Source organism: Manis javanica, chromosome 9 (assembly GCF_040802235.1).
Source record: "Manis javanica isolate MJ-LG chromosome 9, MJ_LKY, whole genome shotgun sequence".
In the NCBI taxonomy this organism is placed as follows: Eukaryota; Metazoa; Chordata; class Mammalia; order Pholidota; family Manidae; genus Manis; species Manis javanica.
In genome coordinates this window covers 98,025,951-98,050,964 of record NC_133164.1, presented here as the reverse complement: position 1 = coordinate 98,050,964, position 25,014 = coordinate 98,025,951, and the positions used below count along the sequence as shown (strand labels likewise).

The window sequence follows — 25,014 nt, the reverse complement described above, 5'->3', positions numbered from 1 at the left end:
TGACAGGCCAGGGAACCCTGCTGATCAAGTGGCCTGAACATGATCTTTCCAAACAAGGTTAGCCTACCTCAGAGCCAGTGCTTGTTAATAACTGCCATCATCTGCCATTTCGGATGTCTGAGACAAGTAGTTCCTCTAATCTGGGACAGGGTAAGTAAATATTTTTCCCTAGTCCCTTTGAATTGTTTTGAGATACAGTCTTTGCAAATTGTCATAGTGTTAAGGTGTTCTGGGTTTGGTTATTTCTACCCCAGTGTTCTACAAATTGAAAATTTCTCTTAAGTGATGACCTATTACAGACCTTGTTAATGCTGCAGAGAGAGGGTAAATTGATTATGCATGGCAGTGGTTCTCAAACTTGAGCATGCAACAGTCAGCTGGGGATAAAACATACAGTATTGGACTTCACCACTTGGCTGTTTCAGGGGTTTTGGAGAATAACAGGTTATATTGATCCTGTTGGTTCAGGGACCACATTTTGAGAACCACTGATGTATGAAGTATGAGTCATATTTAGTGCAGATGGTAAAATTATGAGGAAACTTGCCACTTATATGGTATCATGTCACTTTTTACATATGGAGAGCACGATGCTGTCCATGGACGTGCTGGGCTTTGGTGTTTATTTGTTCATCCATGGCTGTTCACCTTCCAAGAGTGGAATAAGTTCATTCCAATGTAACCCCTCTTTCCACCCACCCTTCTCCCGAGTGGCAGTGGTCGAGAATCTATAAGGCTGCCAACTGCTTTGGAAGACACTGATTCAGGCCACGCCACCGCAGGGAGTGAAACAAGACCTTAGTAAACAAAATTATGTTTTCTACTATTTTCAATTCAAGATAGTTTAAAATACTAGTGTTTTATCCTCTCCCATTTAAAAAATCATAGCAATCAGTTTTTTGTTTTTCCTTTTCTTTCTTTTATTTTTACATTTAGATTTGCAAGTTCAGCACTAAAGAAGTTTTTCATTGTCTTTCCTAAGCACTGAGCACGGGTAGCATTCCAAGATCAGGAGCTGAGATGTATTCCTAGATCACCGTCTCAGGGATGATAATAGTAGGACTTCAACTCTAGGCAAAACCATGTGAATAACAGCGTGCATGCACACACACACATACAAACAGTCGTTAAAAAATCATTCTCAAAGAAAAGAATAGGGAGCTAATCTGTTTTCTTTGTGCTTGTTTTAAATAAATATAACTGTGTTTTTCAGCCTCACCTTTAATTAGCATGTTCCTTTGGGGACACCATTTCTCTTGGTTTAAATCTTATGTCCTGTCACTTGCATGACTCTGGAGACTGAGTTCAAGTTAGCATATCAAGCCCTTGAAACTTCTCATTATTTATTTATGGATATGTCAACTTAGGGCAAAATTATAATGACTGTATACTTTCACAGTCTACTCCTGACAGAATATATTATTGTTTATTTCCTTTTGTCTTCGGAATTTCCTCTCTGCAAATACTAAAAAATTACACCATGCATCTGCACAGAAATACATATACTTTTCCTGAAATAGATTATTTCCCACTTATTCCTTTTAATCTTCTTTTTGACAAAGAAACTCTTTCCCCTTATTATTTGGTTTTACAGACAAGGTAGGATAAATTTAAATGTATCCCCCCAATAGTAAGATAAAATTCACATTTGCTAGATAATAATTTGTAAATCTCAGTTTATAACAAAAAATTATTCTGTAAAAACTAAAACAGCACTGTTGAAGAACACATTATTAACACAGGAAATTTGGACAAAGATCTAATTTTTTTCTTGTAAATACTTAATATTTTAGATACTTAAAGTAGCAAATTATACAATAGGATTACCCATGTATTCTGCATGTTAAATAACTGATGAGATGTATACCACAGCATTCCATTCAATATGTCTTGGGTCTAGAAGATCTTTTTTTAAATATTTAAACCCTTCCTTTTTTATTTGTCAAGATGCAGAAACTTAATAAGTATGAATGTACAAATATATTTATGTCAAGAACTGACATAATATATAAAGAAGGGGAAGTCTTTGGGTAACTCTGATAAGAGGGAGATCTGCAAGTCATAGTGGACAAAGAACTAAACTGGATTCATATGTATAGGAAAAAGCCAGAAAGATGCCCAGGAAATGTTAACAATGCTTTTGTTGTGGTTGTTTTGTTCATTTTTCTGAGGAACAGAATTATTTTTTAATCCACTTTATTTTTTCTGTCTATATTTGACAAATATAATTCAGTGAAAGCATGTTGCACTTGTAACCTTTTAAAGGAAAGTCAGTGATTAAAAACATCCTGATTATGAAGATTATTGAGCATAATGACATATTGAATTGTTACCTTTATTGAAATTATTAGTTGAAACTTTTGAGTAGTTTTGTTTTGGATGGTACAAAGTGTAAATTTCTTCCAGAAAGTTAAGAACAGCAGAAGTTTTCTTTCTACTTATGGGATCTATGTCCATATTATTAAAACAGGCACATACTAAGTGCCTATTAATGTGTTAGTTTAGTGACCCTACGTTGATTAATATATTAGTCAAGTTTTCTCTAAAATATGTCAAATAGCTGTTAATTAACTCTGAATTGACAGGATATTCTGTAGATGTCTTTTAAAATTCTCCTTAGCTCCTCTTCCTAATTAGGGTCAGTAATGGCATGTTTGTGAAAATGGTAATGTATTTTTGTTATGACACAATTCTTTTTAGTTTCCACATGCACCTATCCTGCCTCACACGTGCTTCCATTTCTCCTTTCCCATGGCCCTACCAACTCTCGGTTGAGGATAAGAATTACAGCCTCCGCATTGGCCACTCCCCTCCCTACCCAGTTTTTTCTCCTTTTCAATCAGTTCTACACGTTGCTGTCATATCAAACTTCATGAAGAATGGATTTCTAATCTAGACTTCAAAGGACTCTACAAATTATCCCTAAAATGCTTTCAAATTTAATTTACTCTAAATCTCTTTCATTAGCTGTGTACTCCAGCTAAACTTAATTGTTTATCTTTCTCCACATATCCCTAAGCATCCCCTCACCCGCACCTGTGTGCGCACATAGGCAAAGTGCTTTGCACAAGCCGGCCCAGAGGAGGTACTTGAAAAATGCAGCCTTTGTTCCTGTGAAGTTGTCCATATTCTCCCTATACTAACCATGATCAAAAGTTCTGAAATAAAATTGCCAGTGTTTTGGTAGAAACTTCCCCAAGGTGCCCCTCATTGGTACTCATCTGCCTCTCTCTTTGATGGTCATAGCACTTGCTTGTAACTTTCACGACTATTATCTTTTCCAACTGTAGAGAGAAACTTCTGTATTTCTCTTTGTTGAACTGCGTTTCCCTGAAGTTCATGGTGTGGGTATCTCCAATGTTGCCTAATAAATAATATATTATATTCCACATAGTAGGTACTCAATAAATATATACTTAATAAAGGACTAAAGCCTGAAGCCTCCTGGAGATCCTTGGTGTGTTCCCCTATTAAACTGAATACTAATACTTTTCCTGATGATTTCTTGCTGAAGTTCAGAGCTCATTTCTTTTTTGAATTTGTCTTCTCAGAAGAAGCAATTTAAAACCAGTCACCAAAAATACAAATTCGGATCTCAGGAAAAAAACTTAATTCTACTTTATTTTTATACATACAGATAAATGTAGTCAAACATAAGTAGTCTCCTTTATAGTCTCTATATAATGATCACTCTGGAGGGGCCTGGTCTGATATTTCTGGAAAATGTACCCAAAAGTTTAACTTCTTTGGATTTTTGTAGAGTTTTTATAAGGTTTTCTGAATATGCTAAAATATTCCAGTCTCAGAAAAACAAAATTAACAGTGATCCTACCTGTCAAAATGTGATTTTATTCATTTCCAAGAGTGACTTGGAAAATACAAGAGGTTTGGAAGTGCTGACTAAATTTCCTCAGAAGGTTTTTTTGTGAAACTGATTGTTGTCATTTTTAAGCTTACGTATCTTTAGTTTCTTGAACATATCAAATATGCATTAATAACACTTCATTTTAATGAATATTTATGACAAAATCGTATTTGAGCTTTTTAAAAATTAAGATGGCCATTAAAGCCAAAACATCCCACTGGATTGTAATTAGCAACAATGCTACCTTTCTTCAAAAAAGTGTCTTTGTTGATTAATAACTATTTAACATTTTTTATTGTCCCTCAAGTCCTTAGTTACATCTTCCATTTTGAAACTTATCTGCCATGTCTGATCATCCCAAATCTTGGTTTGAACACTTTAAACAATTTCAATGAGTCTTATATTGTTTCTCCAATAGAACACTGGGCCATTTCATCACTAAGTGGATTATTTTACAAGCAAAATTCTAAGTATTGGGCCAACAAAATCTCCAGCCTACAGAATTTCTGGAAGTGGAGATTGGGATCTGAATTTTAATAAGCTCCAGAGAAATATGCAAGATAAATCTTAAAACCTGCAGATTTAATAAGCTATTTCTTTTGAAGAATGGTGACATTTTAAAAGCTATTTTTTGAGTAACAACTTGTAAAGAAGTTGTGATGTTACAAACACTAGCTCAATCCTGAATGTTCTCAAGGGGTAATGTGTCGGTTCTCAGGGGCTGATTTGTTCCTTTCAGATACTGGGAACCTCCTTCACCTCTAGGATGTCTGGTTCTGGCCGTCAGCCACGTGAGACTCCTTTAGGAGTAGAAATCCAGAGTTTAGAGGTGCATTCAATTCAAAACTTGAATATTCGTTGGTTGTAGAAAAATAGCTGGACATGGAAATTTTACTTGCTCCTTGCTGAGAACTAAAAGTGAAAGGCAAGTATATAGAAGTGAGGAAGAACTGGGAGGGACAAAATAAAAGAATGAGATCACATTTGCTTATACCATTTATTTGGTCACTTCAGGTAGTTCCCAACTAACTTTATAATCTATTTCTGCACCCACTAAAACTAATTTATTTTAAAGTACCACCACATGTTCTTAGATTGACAAAATAATAAGTTGGTATTTCCTTCGTGAATCTCTGAGTACAATAAAGAGGCAAGGAAGCTATGCACAATTTATGTAGTTAACATTGATCTCCCATGCCATAACATAAAGAGAAATTAATACCACTTTTCTTAAGGAAAAGAACAACTTCAGGTGCTAGCAGAAAGAAAATGATGACCAAAATCTCAACAAATTAACAGAGAAACCCTATATCTTTTATTACTGTGATCATTATTACCAGCAATTCATTACATACCAGCACATAGACATTTGTTGGGTGTCTACTAAATGTCATGTACAATAGCAGTCAATGATGGTATGACAGCAAATAGGTAAGTGCATAAGTCAGCAAGGAAATGAATGTTACAAGTTGCAACAGTAATCAACAAGAAACAGGTATAATCCCTATTAATAGAACTAATTCAGAGTGTGGTCAGAGAAAGACTTTTGACAAGATGATATATATTTTGTTGTTCTTATATATGTCTGTGCTTTTAGATTAGCACATGATTTTTGTATACCTTATTTACTTTTATACTATTTATTCTGAAATATCAAGTTGATCCAGTGGTTTAAGTTTTCCAGACAGTCCCTGTTGCTGTCATTTAAAACCCATAAATGAAAAATAGGAATGACCCTTTTTGATGAGAGCTCTAACTTCCCTTAGCTATGCTACTGTTCTAGAGCTTTCCCACACAGCACAGTGACCATTTGCACTCGCCAACTGCACTACATTCTTTCATGGCTTTCTGCCATTACAGGCATTTGATCTTTAAGTAGAAAGATGACACTTCCTGACCCTGGTCACCCCTACATCAGTCCACCTAACTAACTTTTCTTTATCCCATAATTATCTTTAAAATATCTCCTCTTTGCCTCCTAGCTTTGTATTGGATTAGTTGCTTCCTATATATGTTTAATTGCTGCTTTACTTTTTCTACTTTTCCCACAAAAATGTGACTTCTTGAAAAGAGGTATTATACAATATCTGTATAACCAGCATCACCCACATAACTGGTTCAGAGTAGATCTCCAATGACAGGCAGGTACATGAAGGTAAGAATTAATTAACTACATGACTGCTGTTTAATTCCTGCTTTCTCAGTCCACATCAGAGAGTGGATAAAATAGTAACACTTCTGAGAAGATGGAGTAGCCATGCCTTTCCATACTTACCTTGCAAAGTACAACTAAACACCCTGGACCTTCAATACAAACCAAAAACCAGAAGACGCTGAAAGGTAGACAGAAGTTGACATGGTGATCATCCCCCTGGATTTTCTTTTCACCACATACATGTCAGACCTAGAACTGAAGAAGCCAGCAACTGGGAAACAATAGCAGGCACAAATAAAATGCCTTTAAAAAGGCATGCTCTGTCTAGAGCAAGGACCAGGAAAGATGCAGCTTAGCAGGACAGAAAACTTTTAGACAATAACCACTCTGCTTAAGCCAAACACCACAAAAAAACTGTGACCCCCAATTCTAGTGAAAGCTGAGTGAGATGCTGAGACTTCCATTCTTGCCAGACTGCTACAAAATATCCAGAATCCCTATTGGAGTGCTCTCACAAGTCAGGGACCATCTTCACCAGGCATTTGGAGGGCCCGGACCACATGTCAGTGGAGACCATGTGACCCATCACCCCCACCCATTAGTAATAAGGTGGCCCACATCCACCCTTCTGGAATGGTGTCATCCGTCACTCTCCCTTTTGAAGAGGTGTTAAAGAAGGCCTGGTGGAGAGGCAGGAATTTTACTGCTGCCTGGTGGTAAAGGTCATGTCTCATGGTGTCAGGGGAGGTCTGTGGAGAGCAGTAAGAAGGCTCTTCCACTATGCATAGCTGGGGCAGTACCAGTAGATGTGGAAAATCAGGGGAAAAAAGAACATAGAGAGTAAGCAAAAACATGGGAATATGCAATAGATTATGCTCTTATTTTGAGCTTCTTAAATTATATCTTATGGTTGAAGGAAGAAGTAACATTTTCTAATGTGATTCTAAATGTATGTAGAAGAAACATTTAAGTTAATTATAAAGGTGAGAGAATAAAAGGACATTTATGGAGGTATAGTTCTACACCATCTGGTATAAAAAGGGAAACTAGAGAATAGTCTTCATGAATATAGAGGCAAAAATCTTTATCAAAATTGTAACATAAAATTGGACAATATATAAAAAAAATAGTACACCATGACCAATTAAAGGTAATTCCAGGGATGCAAGACTGGTTCAACATTTGAAAATCAGTCAGTGTAATCTCCCAGATCAATAAACTAAAGAAGAAAAATCAGATGATCATATCAATTGGTGTAGAAACAGATATGACAAAATTTAACACTCATACATGATCAAACAATGTGGTATTGGCAATACGTATGTAGACCAAAGATCAATGAAACAGAATACAGAGCCCAAAAATAGATTCACATAAATATGCCCAACTGATTTTTGACAAAAGTGCGAAGGTAGGGAAAGTATTGTTTTTCAGCAAATGGTTCAAGAGAATTAAGTGTCTATAAACAACAAACTGAAATCTTTTTCTAATTAGGTCTCACACCTACATAAACATTTATGGACCAGTATAAAATGTAAAACTATAAAATTTTTAGAAAAAAAAAACAGGAGAAAACCTTTTTGTTCTAGTGAGCAAAGGTTTTCTAAATTTGACACCAGAAACACAATCCATAAATGAAAGCAGTTGATAAATTGGATTTTACCAAAATAAAATGTTTGTTGTGCCTAATATCCTTGAGATGAAATAACAAAATGTAAAATGAAAGAAATATTTGCAAACCAAATAGTCAAGTGTCTAACAAAGGACTATTACCTAGAATATATAACAAACTTTCAAAATTCAACAATGAAAAACAACCAACCAAGAATTCTATTTAGAAATGGGCAAAAGACATGAAGAGACATTTCCTGAAGAGGATATACAGATTGCCAATAAACATGTAATATTATATTCAACATCATTAACCATTAAGTAAATGAAAAATAATGTAAAAACAAGATATCACCATATGCCTATCAAAATGACTAAAATAAATAATCTTAACGTCACCAAATACTGGTGAGGATGTGGTAAAACTCAGTGTGAAATTACTCATTGAGTTGGGAACATAAAATGGTACAACCACTCTGGAAAACAGTTCTTCAGCATTTAAAATAAACTGAACATACAACTTTCACACAACCCAGTGCCTACTGATGGCCATGAAAAGGCACCAGCATGTAATATCTTCTCTGGTTTATTATTTCCTGTGGAAGATATTCTATCTTCATGCTCTATCCAAGACAAGTTGATAGTTCTGACAAGTAGAGAAAATTCTTCTCCATTGTATGGTATAGTCTTTCATTGTTTAAAGGCAGCATTCCTTCTTCCTACAAACTTACAGATATTTTAAAGTTTCTTTTGCTTTTTAAAGTTTTTAATGCATTAAGTCCCTACTACCACCTAATAGAATTTCAAAGGCTTTCGGTTGGACATAACCTGAGTTACACATTACACTACTCCCAGAACGGCCAATTCTGTCTCTTCCTTTTTCTTTGACCAAAATGTCTGCTCCTCTGATGACTCTTACCTTGGGTGGTCTCTCATAATCTGTTTCTAAGTGGACATGGAATACCAGCCTTCCCCACATGCCCAGACAGGTAAGAATCCAGTTAGGTAAGAACACCAGCTGGTTATATTCTACAAAGTGACCAGACCACAGATGACCAGACCACAGATTGTCACTCTAAACTAAAGGACTAAGCTTATTCCTTTGTGATACATGATTGGATTTTACTCCATTAAGGAAAAAGGAATTTCCGTTTTCTTCTGACAAGTGTAAAAACAAGAGTGGATGGTGGCAACATTCATCATTATCCAGAACTGCCTTGTTAAGAATGGGAACTGCCATCCCAAACCTACATAAAGGATATTAATAAACTATTAATTATCAAAGAGAGCAAAAAACAGCAAGTAAGAAATTGCTTACCAGATTAAAATTTCCAATGCTTCAATTATAACAAACTATTGAACATATAAATGCAATTAACCTTGCAACACATACGAATTATGTTCTGCCTATGGGAAACATCATCACATTGTCTCTACCTGGCAGAGTAAATAGCATCCCCTTCATTAATAAAAGCTGTCACTGTGAATGCTAAAAGGCTGTCGGAGTGAATGCACACACAGCACTCATTAACAGTCTATTGGTCTCCTAGGTCATTTCCTCTTTTGCCCTCTACTTCTTGATCATATTTCAATGTCAATGGTGTGTTTGTGAAGAAAAGTAACTTCCTGCTGCTTTCCTTCCAACATTCAATGAATTAGACCATGACTATTGTGAGTTTACGAAATTCATTTAATCTAGTTACTTCCTGTTCCTCTGATGTCAGTCATCCCTGCTCTCTTATTTGTAAAATACATGGACAATTTCAGCCCAGTTGTCGTGAAGATACTTTCTGATAGTTTATGTGAGTAGTGGATGCACATATTTCCATTTTATTTTTGCATGTAATATATTTCTTTTTTATCCCTAAAGTGTTTTTTAATACTTTTAATTCATTTCTACTATATGACAATATGATAATTCTTACTTGCTGTTTCTTGTGTTCTTAATAATTAACACAGTGTAGTCATGATAAGAAAAATATTCAACATGGCCAATAGAGCCAACAGGAGACTCTCACCCCCCTCACCCACCTAGGGACCCTTCAGGGTTCTTCTTCCACCCTGCTTGCTGCGCACGCCAAAATGCCACATATGCAGAAGTAGAAAAGTATAAATTGCTCCCCTTGCATGTGCTTGGGGCTCAGACCTTTGGAGATCACTCTCCTCTGAGCCCATCAGTGTGAAATAAACCTCCCACACTCAAGACCTCCGAGGGCCGCTTGGTTCTTCCGTCGGGCGATCCAGTCCAGTTTCCGTAACAGTAACATCCTTCAGATAGGTTCAGAATGGCAAGAATAATACATAGCAAAGTTGAATAATTGCTACAGTACCACAAGTGTATAAAGGGTAGTAGAATATGCCATTCGAAAACATGCCATTTTGGTTTAAGGATTATTTTGGCCTAAAAGCACTTGACAACAGAAGATGAAATAAGAGTATGTTTTCCTTTTCTTCCTAAGAAAAGGAGACAAAAATTCACACATATAAGATGCCCTCCCTGTACCAAGAAGTAACAGTGTTAGTGGGGAGTCATAGGTGAGAGAAGTCTGTACAAACAGACCTTGTTAAAAAATCCCATCTTCCTTTAATCTCTCATATAATTTAGTTTCTTTTCCACAACTGATTCTCTTTGTTCAACTTAATATAAAGCTTTTAGGTTTTGGCATGTCTTTGTGTCTTCATTTCCTTGTGAAGGCTCCCATGTCACTTAAAGTTAACTAAATTGATATGCTTTTCTCCTGTAAATCTGCTTTATGTCAGTTTAATTATCAGACCTAGCCACAAAACCCTAAAATTTGCTTCCCCTACATGTGTAGAGAAAAAAAATATTGGATCCCCCTATCATTTCCCAAAGAACACCATGTTATATATAATAAAAAAATGTTTTGTTTCTTCTACCTCAGTGCCTTTGTTTATGCTGTTATTTTTCCTAAAACAATTCTTTGCTGAGATGGGGCTAACCTTAGTTCATAGTGTATATCCCCCTACTCAATTAAACTATTATAAAGCTAACCCCACCCTCAAATATTTTTGTGTGTTGGGGGAGGGTTTTCTTAGTGGCTCATGGACCTGCACTACCCAGCATTCTTGTAGCTTCCTCCACATTAACTGACTTTGGATTTCTTGTATGTGGCCCTGCAATCTTTGTTTTAGTCTCTCCAGGTGATTCTTAGGCACAGTAAAATTTGAGAAGTCCTGCTTCGATTGCACTTTGTATCACTGGCTCCTTCAGGAAATATTTATTGAGCACTTTTCAAGTCAAGGAGCTATTCTAAGTGGATCAGATATGAATCCTCCCTTGAGAGACTACATGCCGTCTAGTGGAGATGATAACTAGTATAAATAAGGCTGCTAAATGGTTGAAGTGGATATTGTCATAAAACAGTCAAAGGATTATGAACAATTATAGGAGATAAAGATTCTTTCCAGTATAATGCTTTAAAGGAGTGGGATTGCAGCAAGACTTTGATGGATGAATGGATATGGAACTAAAGATGTTGCATAAAAGAAAGAACAGTGGTATGGAAGATAGAAAACACAAAAGTACAAGGTGGGACCATATGGCAAGGGCAGAGGATGGCCAGTAATCGAATCTGGGTGAAACATAAAGTATGGAAAAGCTTATGGTGAGAAAAAGAAGTTCAAAGAGTAATTAGTGCTTTTCCATAAAGGGTTTAGAATGAAAGTCTATTACATGTCCATCCTAAGTTATTTTTCTATATTTTTAACTTAATGTCAGGAAAAAAAGCCCATGTTCTTAACACATATACTATGAAAATTCCTTAAAAGGCTTGACTTCTTTATTTCTGTATTTCCCAACATATTTCTAACAAAAGACAAATGCTCACTACGTATTGTTGAGCAAATAAGCAAATCTTTATTTAGGAAATTAAACATATATAGCTTTGAAATAAACTAAAGGCAAACAGGAGTTTTACTTTGTATATAACTTCACATATCTGAGTGAAAAATTAAAACACACAAGAGAAACTGAGAGGTTTCTAGACATGTTGTAGAAAAAGAAGTTTGTCTTAATATTCAATTAATTTTCTGATATATAAAAGTATAACTAATGAAATGCTTTTTGAGAAATTAGAAAACTGTCAGCCTATACATGTTTTCATAAGTCTTATACTGGATTCCACCTAATTTCTTATAGGAGCAGGCAATTATAATTTTGGTAAAATTCTGGACAAAAGGAGAAGTTTATAAGATTTTCTAGACCAGAGATCACATTTATTCATCTATCTCACATAGTTTCTTGCACATAATAAGTGACAGATAATATTGATCCCAGGGAAGAGTTTGAGACAGCCAGGTATTAGGAGGCTTTTTGTAATATATTACAAAATAATAATGGTTATTAAAGAAATAACAATTTTGGAATTAAAAGGATATATTCACAATGAAGGAGGTGGGGATTTTATTGCTATGCAGGGAAAATATGCAGTCAGCCTTTCTGGGAAGTCAGAGGGTCGGCAGAACGACCCGTGCACATCTATAATCATAATATTATTGTTGCTCTGGGATTTGGACAGAGAAAGGAGATGGTTATGGAGCCTCACTCTGAGAACACAATCTTTCCACCTTAAATGAACTTGGATAAGTGCAGTAATGTTCCCTTCCTTCCCAGGAAGGGGTCAAGTTACACTCAGGGCTCCAAGATAGAAGCTAACACTCTGATGAGACAGATCCATATTTTTTTCTTTCTTTTGCAACCATGGCTCAGCAATATGGCAGTTTGTGGCTTAATTAACCCTATATGAGTCTCCAGGGAGGGTTTCTTTTCTCATAGCTTCCAGAAGAAATGGAAATAGAAGTAATGGCCATCTCGGCCACTTTTCTGTTGTGAAAAATAAGAACTGAATAGTCACTTCAGCCTGTAAAGTAGCTAGCAAGCAAATATGTTTCATTCAACAGAGCTAGAATTTCGGTCTTAAAAAGAAAATAATGGTTTCAGGGCAAAATGAACAAGTTGTTTCTCTCATCCACTTCCTTTTTCTCTCTTCTAAATGACTGACAGCTCTATTAAATATCTCCTATCTCCTTGGCTAACCCGGAAGACAAATGTTTTGTCACAGAGATTGCTTATCCCAGAAGATATTAAACCTTTGTCCACCAGCCTGGATGGGCTGTCAGTGGGACCAAGGAATATACCTTGTTAGATTTCAAGTCCTTTCCTCCATTTTGTACACAGATACAGACTCCCAATTCCTATAGTGGGGCTACTAGCTCCAGACACTCAAATCTTTTCTTAGAGATTTTGAAGTAAACGTGAAGGGTAAAAACTGTCATTTCGAATTATTTGTAGGCTATAATTTAAAGTATTGTGTCCTTTTAATGATTTGAAAACCACTTGCTGTGGAGTGCCAAATAAGAACATTTTGAACTGCCCAGAATTGAAACAATCTTTTTCCAATAACGTATCATATTTCAGTTTCAAAATGCAAAACCTGCTCTAAGTCTCTATTACTTGCTAAGGAAAATATTAAGAAATTATATACATACGTTCTCTCTCATAGCACCCCCTTTAATTTTTTCAGGACATCCTTTAAATGCCATCTTCTAGTAGCTATCATGTGTCTGCCACCTGACCCCACAACCAGCTCCACCACCCAGAATGTGAGCTCCATGGGAGCAGGGTTTTGTCTGATTTGTTGACACCTGCCTCCTCAGTGCTTAAAACTGAACCACACACTTAATAAGTGAAAATATTTTGAATAAGTGATGTCCATCTTATTAATAAGAAACATGTAGGTTATATTCCACACAAAGTCACAAAGTCACTTGGAGCTGAATTCCATTCTCAGCTGAGGGATAGAAGATGCTTCTTTCGGTAATACAAAGACAACTTGGGTGCTAGCAGACCAGTGGAGACTCTCTAAACTGAAGTGAATAGTTCAGTTTTCTAGCCCTAACAAAACGGAGCTAGGAGCACAACAGGTTCTGTCTGACTCCAGCCATAATCTCCCCGTTGTATCAAAAGGGAAGTGTTCACTTTTTGGCCAACGGTCTGTACTCAGTCCAGAGGTATATGGTGGTGAGGGTGGTAGCAGTTTTCTTTGAAAAACTAATAAGAACTCTAAACTCTATCCAAACAGAGAGACAAAAGGACACACATACTTGCACAATACACACAATTTTGTACACAATTTTTAAGAGTTCACAAAGGAACTGAAGCAAAGATCAGGACTTCTTGCCTGAATCATAATTCTTGGGTAATGATTACTCTTGCCTGCTATGAGCTAGCTAGGAGATTGTATTAGAATACCTCCCTTTTTGTCATTAACATCTACAATTGATTTTTCATGTAAAATCTGAAAACAAGTTTAATTTTTCTCAGCAGCTCAGAAGCCATATAGGTCAGTTTTCTGGGGTGTTTTCCCTCCCTTGTCCCCTGGTCAGCTCCCAGTGCTCCTACCATCTCACAATGAGCACAAAGGAGTGTACTCTTCAAGGACAAATTTTACTCATCAGAGCATTGCTAGTTTTAGGGCATCTCTCCTTTTGTCTGCAAAGGCGTAGTCATGATGTCAGCATTCTGACAGTTAGTTCCAAACTGGTAATCATGAGAAATCCCCTAATCATATAATGCCAATGATATGCACCTAATTTTAATATGTAAATTCAGCTTTAAATCTCAGCAGGAATTTTCAGTATTTGAAAATAAAATCTATTCATGAATGGCCCATAGCTTAGCACCAAACATTCTGCTTTTATTCCTAGAAACATTAATAAAATTATAACAAACTTTTAAAAATCCGAAAATATTTGTGACCTGGACTTAAAATCTTAAGACCTGACTTACTGACCTAGTAATTGGTTAGCAGTTCATCTCACTAAGGAGCTTACTTTTGATCTAAAAGGAAAATAAGACAATTTACTATAGAACTTCATGTTTGCCATTGAGATAATCTGCTCCAAATGGTAAAGGATATCACTAAGAAAATTCTTCCTTGACTACCTACTGGAATTTTATCTAGTATCTTTTTAAAATTTGTTGTTCATTTAAAAAGATCATTATAGAGTGATTTTGCTAAGCTAATTTTTGTTTGATTCAAGATAAATGATTACTTTCATAGTGGCATTTCCTCGGTAGCTTCATTATACCCACATGTAAAAACCATTTCCTGGAGAATAGTTACTTATCTGCTTATGCTTATATCTTAAATGGCCCATGGATTTTTCACCTCTTATTTAAATATTTTAAATGAACTTACAGTACATAAATAAGATGAGAATGCGTTTTTCACAAAGTGTTTTCTACTAACAACTGTAATGATCATGCATTTTTGCTCATTTGTTGTCTAAATCCTTATTACATTATTTCCACCCTGAATCTTGATGCAGTAATTTGTATCTCAATGCATTCCTAATTTAAACATTAAAAATAAAGGCATTTTAAAAACAAAACTCAGTTTTTGGTTCTTCAATAGAAAGCACCATAACTGTAATTAGGGACAAATAGTGCTGTGTTTTTCTTATTATAGGGATAGATAAATACTGTACATTGTTGTCTTCTAAATGAAGTATAATAGCTCTGTCAGCAGAAGATGGTTCTGTTTTAGATAGGAATACATTTTGCTGTGGAAAACCCAAAATTCATTTTTCTGCTCTTAACTTCCTAATTATTTATTATTCAGGAAAAGGATATCATTAAGAAAATTCTCATTTAACTACCTATGATAATGATTACTATCTTAGTGGCATTTCCTGAGTACCTTCATTATGCCCCATATGTAAAGACCATTTCCTGGACAATGGTTACTTAATTTGCCTATATCTTAAATGGCTTATGGATTTTTCATCTCTTATTTAGATCTTTTAAATGCAAACTCTGTTAGACAGAGGTACCGGAGGAAGGGATGGGTCTCACTAGAGGAACCCCATTCCATTCAAATAAGGAAGAGAATGGTAAATGTCACTCAAATGATTCAACGGAAGGTCCCTAGCCCTGCAGGTCCCGCCTAAAACATGTGTCGCAGTACTCTCTCCCCAGCAACCCAGCATGACCGATCATCGGTGTTCACGACACCCACATCGGCCAATTAGTTCTGTCCACGCTACCCTCAGAGCTCTCCCAGCGCCCTTGATAAGCCTGTCGCCCCTCCTACTGGGCGCGACCTCTCTGGCCCGTGGATACGAGGATCAGTGAACCTCACCCAGGATTGCGCTAATAAATTTTTTATTTTCTCCTTTGTTGCCGCTTGCCTGGTCTGGTTTTGTTTACCTTACACTTACAATATAGTACATAAATGAGTTGAGACTAGGTCTTTATCAAAATGTTTTCTACTAATAACTGTTTTTAAACTATGTTCTGGGAGATAAAAGCTTCACATGGCCCTGCATTCTTTGGTCCGAAAGAATTTTCCCTTCCTACCAATGTATTAAAACTAGGTTAAGAGAAATCTAGTCAATTTCAGTGTTAAAGACAAGTATAGAAGATAATCGACTGGAAATGGCTGCGGGTCCTGCACTTGGGACCATGTCATCTCATCTTACTCTTTGTTAATGTCCTGATTGTTGCTTGCCTGATTTGTAGGGTGGAGTGGTAACTTGCCTTACAGAGATGAAATAATCATAAGAGAAATCTCCTCTGAATAAAGAATCCATCACTAATTTAAAAGTAGTATCCAAACAGGTTATTCAATCCCTGTTGTGTAGAGACTTGACCTCAAACTGTTATGCATTCTTTGATTCTGGGTTGAGACATCTTTTCCTCTAACAGGCCCTTGGGAATACTATGGGGTCATTGATTTTCAGTTTGCTTTTACAGCGAGATTCCTCATGCTTACAAAAAGGGAATTGAACTCTGTGCCCCTTAGTAATTTGGTTTATTGTGTTTGGGATTGAGGGTGGGGGAATACATTGGAATGCATTTACATCCAATCAATATTTATTGCTTATACAATATGGTAATGTAAAAGCTGGTTGCAATTAAGCCATAGGATGCCAGAATCCTCGCAATTTCTGGTATATGAGCAACTGGAGGAAAAATGAATAAAGGTACAACTCCACACTTTACTATTTCTTTATAGAGACCAAACGGGAGCCCTTAAAAAAAACACCTGGGGTACCATTGCCCCTTCTTCTTCCAGTTTCAACATCCTCTGTACCAATATGCATGTAGCCACAGCCTTCTGGGCAATAGATAGCACATACATCACTCCAAGAGTGCACACAAGTTCAGTACAAAAATCACAGCTGCAAAGAGTACATTTTGAACACTCCTGTAGCTGAAAAGCTGTTTCCTATAGCATTTATTGATTTGAACATGGGAGATTCAAATCAGATTCATTTTTCTTATTTGCATGCCAGAAGGCAGAGCCCACCCAGAGCCTCCCAGCCCACAGCTGTTCTACAGAACTACTTTTCTGCTTCTGAGTACAGAGGTGGGGCCATCTGCACTGCTGGGAGTTTTGTGGTTGGGCTCATTCAGTACTCTGCTACAGACTAATTAACTGGAAGCTAGCTAAATGAATGTTCAACTATAAAAGTCAGAGAGTAGAAAAAACAAAATCAAAGAAAATGAAGACAATGCACATTTGTATTATTATTATTACAGGATGACTACTCATATTCTGCCACAATACCTTTGATGCAGGCCCAGTGTTTTGAACCAGCCACCAGGGAACAAGATCAATTTCATAAGAACAAAAACGTTTATGCCGTATTAAGAAGGGGAGCAAATCATCATAGTTATGCAAAGTAGACCGAGCATTATGCTATAAGACTTTATCTATAAAATGTAAGTGTTTGATAATTATCATGAAGGTAAAATGCATTCACTAAAATAGAGTGCCCTGGAAAGTGTAATGCACCACACAGTTTACTTTCAATTTTGCTAGAGGTGTTTTCTAAATCGCTCAATTAAAATCATTTTCTCCATTTATGATTTAACTCATGTAAGTACAAATCTGTGCATATAATGGCATAATTCAAACCTATATTCACATCTAAATACCTTAAGAGGAATTTCATAATTCTCTTTCTTACTGCATTTACCAACTCCATGTCCTATGATCCTCCTTCACAATATTCTCTCCTGTTTTCAATTCTATGGGTCTTACTCTCCCTGCTCTTCTCTGGTTTTGCAGCAGTCTTATTACATATTGTTTAGGTTTTCTTTAAGCAGTAGCATAAGATATTCAAAGTTTAAGTTTTGATGGAATTCTAATAAAGGTGTAGTTCACTTTCTTCTTTAATAATTGTAAGGCTGGAGGTACTGGAGGGAGAAGGGCGAGGACAATGCAGGTGGAGCAGAGACAGCACCAAGTAACTCTGTGCTCTATCGGGAAGGAACGAACAGCTCTTCCTGGATTCCAGTCCCATGACGTGTCGACAAACCCCAGATGCAGACCCCCTCCGTCGGGAAGGAGGAGACCTCTGACTGTCCATCACCAGACCCTGAGCCAATAAAAAATTTCCCACATAACCCCTGCGTGGCCCACTTCCTCCTCCCTTTCTTGTTCTCTTAAAAACTCCCTGCATCCCCTCCTGAGCGCGACTTCTCCTGCCTGTGATTCCCAGACCGGGTCCTTGGGAATTGCACTCAAATAAACTGCCTGGCCCTTTGTTGCCTCTCGTCGCCTGCTTATTTTGGTTGGAATTTATCTCACATTTTGGAATTTATCTTACAATAATCACAATGTTTAAATACCATAAATACTGTTCATTGCAACCACTGTTTCTCTTCCCAAATTTCCACCATGAGAGAGCTTAAAAAAATCTCTGTGCCTAGTCTGATATAACTTCTGAGGTAACCAAGTGGCGTTTTTCTTTTCATTCTTAAAAAAGAAAAAAAGGGAGACTGGTATCAGATTTAGTCTGTGTAAATAACCCTCATGGTTGATAAGAAAAGATTCCACAAAAGACAGAATTTGTTAGTCCAACTATTTAAATCAGCCGTTTTAGCCCATGTATATTCCTGGAGTTGAGCAATATTTATTAAACATACTGAATCACGCTCAGGTAAATCACCACTTCTTCATGGATTTTCATCTCGAATCTCAGTTTCCACACTGGGTTCCAGCCCTACCTTTCTGGAGGCTTATTGAATATTTGTTTGCATTTAATACTGCTCTCTCACACTCAGCATCATCTTTACCATTTGTGGGTAAAACTGCAGTATTTCCGGAATCTCTTTCCTGGCCTTAATCATCTCCGTATCAATAGGGTTTCCAATAGGTGGAGAGAAGTAATTCATCTCCGTATCAGTGGGTAATAACAAGGGCCAGGAGAGGTTGGGTGGGGTCCCTTCTTCTGCAGACGGGTCGCGAGAGACAGAGGAGAGCAGAAGTGGATGACTGCTTGTAAGAAATAAACGGGTTTCTCCCACTTTATTTCTCCCTTTCACTCATTTCGATTTCAAAGGTATTTTGCTCTGGGATTTCCCTCCTGGAGTTACACCATTATATCTCCTTCCCCTTCATGACTAACCTCGACCCTATTTCCATCACTTATAGGGTGAGCCTACCATTCACAGTCTTGGTGATTTTCCATTTCCTTCTGCCACCTGCTTGACATTGCTGCAACTTCTAGTATTCTCACATTACTTCCGTTCTAGTACTACTTGAATGTGCATGTTCTTGCCTGCTTTTCTCACAGCCCTCACCCCAACGTAAGAAATCAATGCCTCACAAAAGGGAAACTAAAATAGTTTTCTAAAGTGTTCCTTCTGTAGTTTCTGTGGATGTAAAATAGCCAATGTGTTTTCATTCCTAAGATTTTTTATTTTAATATCATGGCCTATCCCACACTGTAGGCATAAACTACTGGAAGATTTCCTTTCTCCTACCCCTAAGAATGGATGCCATAACAAGGCCAAAGAAGAAAGAAGATGAAATTTTTTTTTCAAAGTAGACTTTTTAAAATTAATGGCAGAAGTAAAAACTCTTGATTTGTCAGTTCCAGAAGAAAGACCACTCTGTCCCTTAAAATAATTGAATTTCTATAATCCAGAAAAAGGGAGTGTTGGAGAAGGATTAATAATAGAGGTCAGAGGGGCATGTAATGAAAGGCCCAGGCATAGACAGGGATGTATGGTGATAGGTAGATATCAAATTTTAATTTCTTTACTTACTAAATGGATAACATTATTTAAACATCATTTTACATGAAATTTGTACTTTTCCCAATGATATCCAATACCAGTTCAGCAATTTTATAAATGAAGTTTCCATATATGTGTGGGTCTTTTTTGGGCTCTTCTCTTATAGCTCAGGTCTAAGTGCTAATATCACTCTCTATTAATACTCTAGTCTAATGGATAAAATGAGTCATACCACCTGCTTGATTTTCTCAGTGATTCTTTGTTCTTTCCTGTAAGTTTCCTACAAGTTTTAGAATCAGTATGATAGATTTTATTAAGGCAAACAAACACAAGGACCAATTTAGACAGACTGATATAACATTAAATCCACAGATCCATAACCTCCTCGTAACAAGTTACATATTTATTTAAATATTTTTAAATTTCTTTCTATAAAGTATTATAATTTTGTCCACTCAACTCTTGCATATTTGATTAGATTTGTTCCTGGAACTTTATATATTTTACACATTACTAAGTGAGAATTTTAAAATTATATTTTCTAATTACTGTCTGCCAGCAAATGTGCAATTGATATATATGGTATGTTAATAAATAAATATTTTACAATTATATAAATAAATTTTTATAATAAACTATAAATTATATTTATGCATACATATATAATAAATACATATAAATACATAATTGAACCAGTAACATTCATTGGTTATCATTATCTAACCTGCACATTCTAATGTTAGCCCTTAAGGTTGTCCACAAATATTCCAGTCTCTAGAATTGAATTTACCCACCTATTTGAAGTTTGGCATATTCCAACTTGCTTTGGCCAATGAAGTAAATAAAACATGAGTGGAACTGAAACTTATCACTAATGGGTGGAAAAAAATATAATTGCTGGTGATCAACTTCAATTTTCATTTCCACTCTAGTGAGAAATGGTGTCTTAGAAAGGATGTATGAAAGCTTGGGTCTCAGATTGGATCACCATGAGCTCGGGGCCAAGAGAATGCAATGAGCACTTCCTTGCTCATCCTCGTTCGACATGTAGGGTAACTAAAATACAAGTTTTGTTTTTTAAGCTTCTGAAATTGTGTGGTTCTTTGTTATCATAGATAATCATGCCCATTTAATATAACACAACCTTCCTGAAGTTTTACTTAATTTATCTCTCAAGAATAATCACAGCTTAATGTCTTACTTTTCAATATTTATATTTTACAGGTTTTTCTTGCCATAGAGAACTAGCCAGAATTGCCAGTATATTATTGAATAAATGAGGATATAGTGCACAGTCTTATCTTGTTCCTAATTATAAAGGAAATGTTTTACATTTAGTATGAGGTTTGCCTTGAGCAACCTGGTAGACACTTTTTATTAGGTTAGAATAATTTTCTCTTCCATCCCTAGTTAGCTAAAAAAGAGTTTAGGTTTTATTTTTTAATCATTAGTGGGTTGTTGAATTTTATCAAGTGATTTTTCTACATCAATTGACTAGCAGTTATAGTTTTTCTCTTTTAATCTGTTTACAAGGAAAACTATGTTACTTGATTTTTCCTAATGTTAAATCTAATTTTACATTTCTGGGTTTAATTCAACTTTATCATCCTCTAAAATGAATTGCTCAAGTCAGTCATTAGTATTTTGTTTAAAATTTTGTCATTTACAGCCTTGACTAAGATTGGGCTGAAGTTTTTTCCTTTCTCATATTTTCCTTGAGAGTTTTAGGTATCAAGATTATAAAATGAGTTGAAAAGCATTTTCTGTTCATCTAGACTCTGGAGAAGTATTTGTAAGATTAAATGTATCTGTTCCATGTACATATAACTCATAAGTGAATAAAAATTCACATAGTTGGGATTATACTAAACTCCTTAATAATGAAGGGACATTAAAACTGTTTGATGACCAGCGGTATGTATAAAAGGTATAAATTTCCTGATCTGGCATCTGAGGCTCTCTACAGTCTAACTCTAGGCTCTTTTTCTCAAATCTTAAGCCTAAGGGAAAAAAATATTCTTGATTTCCATTGGCTATTTTCATTTCTTTTCACAAATTTGTAGAATTGATATTTTAAACCCATAAGAGAACTTGTACAGTCTCTGGTAAAATTTTATCTCTTTCCAGGTGAATTTACGAACACGGGAAGGTTAGTTTTCCAAGGCCATATAAATAAGGATTCACTCTTTAACACCTTTGTGAGGTTGTTTCTTGTTCTTCCACGCACTCACCTACAACGGAGGGATGTATCACCACCTCGCAATTCCAAGACATTATACCAAATTCATTCTTTCTCACAATACATGATCTCCTCAGAAGACTTAAAATATTTATGACAGTCCGTTATTTCTGTGGATAGAAAATGCAAGGAAGTTGTAGATTCACAATAAATACTTGTGGATTGGATACACTATTGAATGAAGAAGTACTATGTCTTTTATTAGATTGTAAACTTTTGAAGATTGAATGCATACAAAGTGCTCAGAACACATATATTAAACTAAGGAGTATGTGGGATAAACTATAGAATTTGTAATAAACCATAAGTAAGCATATGGAATAAACCATAACATACTAGAAACAAAACAATAATTTTTTCTACTCTATTTTGTTAGACAAAGGACATAAATTCACAAATATTACATATATGAAATACTTTGCTTTTTTTTTAGAAATGAAACTGATGTACAGAACCAGTTAATAGGAGAAGAGATTCCCCAAGGAGAATTTTTTTAAAAAGAGCCTGTTTGAAAGGTTGCCTCAGGGATGTTTCACTACATGCTCAGAGTAAAATGCAGAATAAGATGGTGTCCATGTGCTGTTCATGTAATCAAAAGGACTATGCTTCGTGTGTGTGTGAGTGTGAGCATGTGTGACACTGTAGAATATAAATAAATATTTTTGACATAATAAAAAGTGACATGTAGTTCCACATTTAGGGACGGTAGGACATGTGAGACCAAAAGTGTAGTATTTTCTTTAATTAATCATAAATTAAGAACAAAACCAAATACGCTTTATTTAAAAGCTAAGATTTTACAAAATTAGAGTTGATAGTGTCCTCTTTGTTTTTGATTTATTTGAGCACTTGCAGAGTTTTTATTAGTTATTGAAAGTGAAAATGTAATTGAGACACAACCCTAAAATTGAGTCATTCATGTGTTATAGAAGATGCAGATACACACAAATTTCATATTTCTGGTTGTGATCCTAGTTATCACTAAGTTATTAATCAACTCATGCAGAGATTCTCCAGGGCCACAGAACGGCATATACCAAGGCCCAGTCAGGAGAACCCTTGGGTAGCTGGTGAGAAAATATGACGCAGAAGTGTTTGGGCTTCATTTATTTTCTAAGCTATCAAGTTTGAATTTTATTCAAAAGATGACAGGAATGGCAGGAACAATATCAGTTTATATTGTTAATATATGGTGTCCAGTATAGTACATGGTATGAGAAGCAGTTCTGCATACTGGAAAAGATCACGGACTTTGATATCAGAGTGTATGGCTATATACCCAGTTCTACTTCTTATAAACTGCATGACCTTTAGCAGGTTTCATAGCTTCTCAGTTTCCTCATCTCTAAACAAGGAGAATAACTGTAACTACCTCCTTGGGTGTTTGGAGGGAATTGCTAAATTAATAAATATAAGGAAGTAAGACAATGACAGGCATATTGAGGCAGCACATGTGTTAGCGTTATTATTATTATTATTATGGCAAATGATTAAAACAGAATTAATAGTGAACTTCACAGTTGGGGGTGAGGAGATGTTTGGAGAAGCAAAACTTCACGTTAAAGAAAATGACTTGTAATAATGATCAGATATGTTATATTGACTCCTTATCACTTCTCATAAAACTAGGATCAGACATAACATTGCTTAAACAAAGATGTTGGAAAGAAATGTCAGTGGAATATAAAATCTGGTAGATAACTGAGATTTGAAATGGACAAGAAAATGTGACCTGACAGTAGCAACTTCTAAAAAGTTCTCTTTATTTCCTCCTACAAAACAGATGCAGAAATTATTGATACCACTGAAATAAGATTTGGGAAATGAACATGATAAAATCTTTGGGAAAGAATTTCTCTCTTTCTGTCAGCATTGGTCTTAATTACTGTTCAACCCTCTCGGAAAGGCAGACAACATGGTTATTCAAATAAACTAAACAGTCACTGTGAAATCTTGTGTTATGTATGACTCTTGGGGGTGGAGATATTGAAAAATGAATAGTTTTAATGTTCAAAACAACTAGATTCCCTTTTTCGTAAGATCACTCTGGCATAGTATGAAACATGGACTGGAACTGGGAATGAATGGGACCTAAGAGGCCAGTATGCGTTCAGTAGTTAAAGTCAAGAAGTGGTGAAGTTCTGGACCATGTCAGGAAATAGGGAGACACAGCTGAGGAGACACAATGCTCTGGGTTTGCTCACAGCATGTGAGAAAGAGAGGTGTGCAGGGTGGGTGTGGGCAGTGTTGATTTTCCATGAGAGTAGGGAAGGTGAGGCTGTTTGTTGGATAAGTTAATTAGGTGAGTTTGACATTTTAAGTTTATGGTGTCTGAAGCTGGTCCTATTTATGATCGATTAGAAATAAGTTAGAATTTCCAAAAAGAGAGTGACTGAAAATTTCAACTTGAATCCAAAGGTAAACATGGATAAAATCACCAAGAGAAAAACACATGAAGTGACCAAAAAAAAGGGAACAATGCCGGGACCCTGGAAAACCTCAACATTCAAATAGAAGACGGGAGAGAAAACGCAAAAGAACTGTTATACAAGTCTTCCTTCCATACCCTCTTCCTTCATCCGTCACATCTGTGCTGATGTTCCTGGAGTTCCATACTCAGCCCCTGTCATTTAATGCATACACATGTCTCTTGAGGTCAGAAGCCAAGCAACCAACTGCCTACTAGACGTTTCCGTTTCAGCATCCCACAGCAATTCAGACTGCGCACAGGAGCCCGTCACCGGACTTTATTAAATCAGATGGCCCTTTCATTCCCCTCCTTTGATTGAAGAGCACTATTTATAGGGCGCCCAGAAACTAGTCTAAACAAATCGCTGGATCATTCTAGGATATTTTCCCTTCCATGTTTCCTACATTTAAGTTCACTACATTCTGGGAGTTTTATATCCTTTAGAGCTTTCTAATCCACTCCTTCCTTTTAGTTAATCATAGTCCCTCTCTTTTGAGCTAGGCCTCCATACTCTGTTAATTGGAGTGCTGTCCAATTTCTTAGTGTGTATTCTTCAGCTTCACTTCCCTCTATGCAGCCCTGTGATGCTTGTGATGGTTTATGTCATTTCTCTGCATAAAAT

The 25,014-nt window shown here is 36.1% G+C and overlaps 1 long non-coding RNA gene across 1 annotated transcript in view; it reads right to left on the bottom strand.

The window, feature by feature from the left end:
* Positions 1–25,014, bottom strand: part of LOC140843543 (uncharacterized) — a 62,543-nt gene that overhangs the window by 7,361 nt on the left and 30,168 nt on the right. The window contains exon 2 of the long non-coding RNA XR_012121389.1: positions 21,915–22,032. This is a non-coding gene — a long non-coding RNA (uncharacterized lncRNA). The remainder of the gene's footprint in view (positions 1–21,914; positions 22,033–25,014) is intronic.